A 2,538-nucleotide genomic window follows, 5' to 3' on the forward strand; every position below is an offset into this window, starting at 1 on the left:
ATATATAGGGGTGTTCAAAGTTTGACTTTAATTGAACTAATCAATTGAACCGATGTTTTTCTCGGTTAATTTTTTTATCAATTAACTGTAGACACCCGTTTTGTCCCCTTTATTATTTTATTATTTTGTATGCTATTACAAATAATACCTAATTTGGGTCTAAATCCCAAGCTATGTTACAAGACCTATTATTCCCTGACCCAAACCAATTGAAGGTCTATCTCAAGCCCAATGGTCATCAGCAGCTGCATGCAAAAAAGAGAAAGAAAAATTGAGGTCGGTTTTTAGCAGTTAAATAACTAGATAGTGGGGGGGGTTAACAAGCGGGGAAAGGATGGGAGATATATCGGCAAACCACCAGAAAGAAAAAAGGGGACGATCGACGATAAGAACCGGAGAACACACACAAGAAACGGATAGAGAACCATAAACGAAGGAAAGTATTTCAGAAAAAAAAGGACTAGGAGCCGAGGACCCTGTTAGATATCAACAACCTCATAGTGTAAAGGAATACAAAAGAAAAACGAGGTGTAATCTCAGAATTCAAAAAAAAAAAACAGAGAAAGCAATTAAAATACACACTTTCTCGAGGTATTTTTCTTCCATTTATTTTTTATTTCCAATCTGTTTTTTTATGCTATTATTATTCAACTGAAAATAGAGAGGGATTAGGAATTCACTTGGATTATGCGAAAGTAGGGAGTCTCGTTGACTTTGTTTCATCACCGTCGGGTTCTGTTGTCAAAGAAAAGGGATCGATGTTAGTCTTAGTAAATAACACTTTTTGAATCAAGCAGTAAAGAACGAGAAAGGATAGAAATTAGCTTTTCTTTACCTAGTTCTGCATCGGGTCTCCATTGGGGTAGGGGAGTCGAGTCTTGTCGTCTGGAATAAAGATTGTTCGTCCGGGGTCATCTGAGGTAGAGGAAATCGAGAGAGAATTTACAAACAGAACCCATGTGACCTTCCCGATTATTCAAAAAAAAAACGATCCATGTTAGAGTTTTTCTTTCATATTCGGAAAATTAAACAGTACAAACATAAGAAGTTTCTAATTTTTTTTAACTTTCTTTCGAACCTCAAACAACCCTTTTCTCACATTTTTTTTCTGAAATCAAAACAGAGTATTAAGAAAAGTGGGGGTCGTTTACCTTAAATGTGGATGTCCATTGTCGGAGTCGAGGTCTCTTGAGGTCATCGGAAAGAGTAGAGTCGAGGTCCCTTCGAACCATATTATGTTTTGCATGTAGGCTCGGTTTTGGGTTCGATCGATAGGTTTTGAAGTGGTTGAGGAATGAGTTTCGCGGTTAGGTTACGGTGGACGATGGACAGAGGAGGTTGTTGTGGTGGTCGAAGTTGGGGTTGAAGGGTTAATTTTCGGCATTGATAGGATTTTAAGAGTGTCCATTGAAAGAGAAAAAAGGGAATTAAGGTTTGCTTCTAAGCTTTTAGGGACCATATCTAGATTAGAAGAAGAAATACGCGAGATTTTAGGGCGATCGGAGTCAAACCCACTGTTGATGGTGGCCGGGCGAGCGTGGAACAATGGGGACTCTCGGTGCGTTCATGTGAGCTTCAGAGAAAGGGGTTGAGAGATGAGGAGCGGCTGGTGGGGTTGCATAGGATTAGTTTAGGTTTAATTATTTAGTTAGGTTTTATATTAATAGTTTCAGGTAAATTAGAGTTTAGTCACCATGATGATTTGGGTAAACTAGAGTTTAGGCCCTCACAATTTATGCTTTCTTTTACAAAGCAGTGCCTTTCTTGTTTCGTTTCAAATGTGCATGTATTATTTATGCTATTTGGCATATTATCTTAATTTAAACCAAATAGGATAAATTGTATATAAAACCCTCTAGATTCATGTGTATTTTTGTTTAAGTCGCTAGTTTATTTCCAATTTCATATGTTTAATTTTACGTACATTTAAATTTGGTCATTTTTTTAATATGTATATACATACCTTTTTAAAATTTTTAGTTTAGCATATCATGTTTTTATATTTTATATTTAAGTCACATGTATACAATATATGTTAATATGCATGGTTTATAATTTTTTTAATTAAAAAATACATGTATAAATTTTTTGTATGTCACGTTGTATGATTTTTTTAATTTTGTTTAATTAATTTTGGAATGACATCCTTTTTGCACAATTTGTATGAGATCCTCATGTGCATAACTTGACTTATAAATACATAATCAGACTAATGATAATACCCTTTTAATTTAAAATTTTCTTGAGTTGCTCGTCTTAACTCATTAGAGGGCCATTTTGACGATTTTAAATTAAAGGTGTGTCCCGAAAGTGAAACCTAAAAAATTGATTCATCACTTAAAATTTGGAAATGAAAGAAAAGGAAATGTTCGGTTATTTAATTGTTTCTAGAAAAGATTGTTACAACTCATCTAAGATCTGGTCTCGATATTTTTAAATAATCGAACATTCTTTATCTTTCTAAAACGACTTGATAATTTTAATTTAATTTATTTGGGTGCTTTTGAATATTATTAAATTCACATCTTTGTTTTATGA

At 34.0% G+C, this 2,538-nt stretch overlaps 1 long non-coding RNA gene across 1 annotated transcript; it reads right to left on the bottom strand.

Annotated features, from left to right (window-relative positions):
• Positions 1 to 620: 620 nt before the first annotated feature.
• On the bottom strand, positions 621 to 1,592 carry LOC120118765. The gene is made up of 3 exons (XR_005515781.1): positions 1,152 to 1,592; positions 836 to 964; positions 621 to 735 (listed from the first exon to the last, which is right to left on the bottom strand). It is a non-coding gene; the product is annotated as an uncharacterized LOC120118765 (long non-coding RNA).
• Positions 1,593 to 2,538: the final 946 nt, after the last annotated feature.

Source organism: Hibiscus syriacus, unplaced genomic scaffold (assembly GCF_006381635.1).
Source record: "Hibiscus syriacus cultivar Baekdansim isolate YM2019G1 unplaced genomic scaffold, ASM638163v2 tig00110328_pilon, whole genome shotgun sequence".
NCBI lineage: Eukaryota > Viridiplantae > Streptophyta > Magnoliopsida > Malvales > Malvaceae > Hibiscus > Hibiscus syriacus.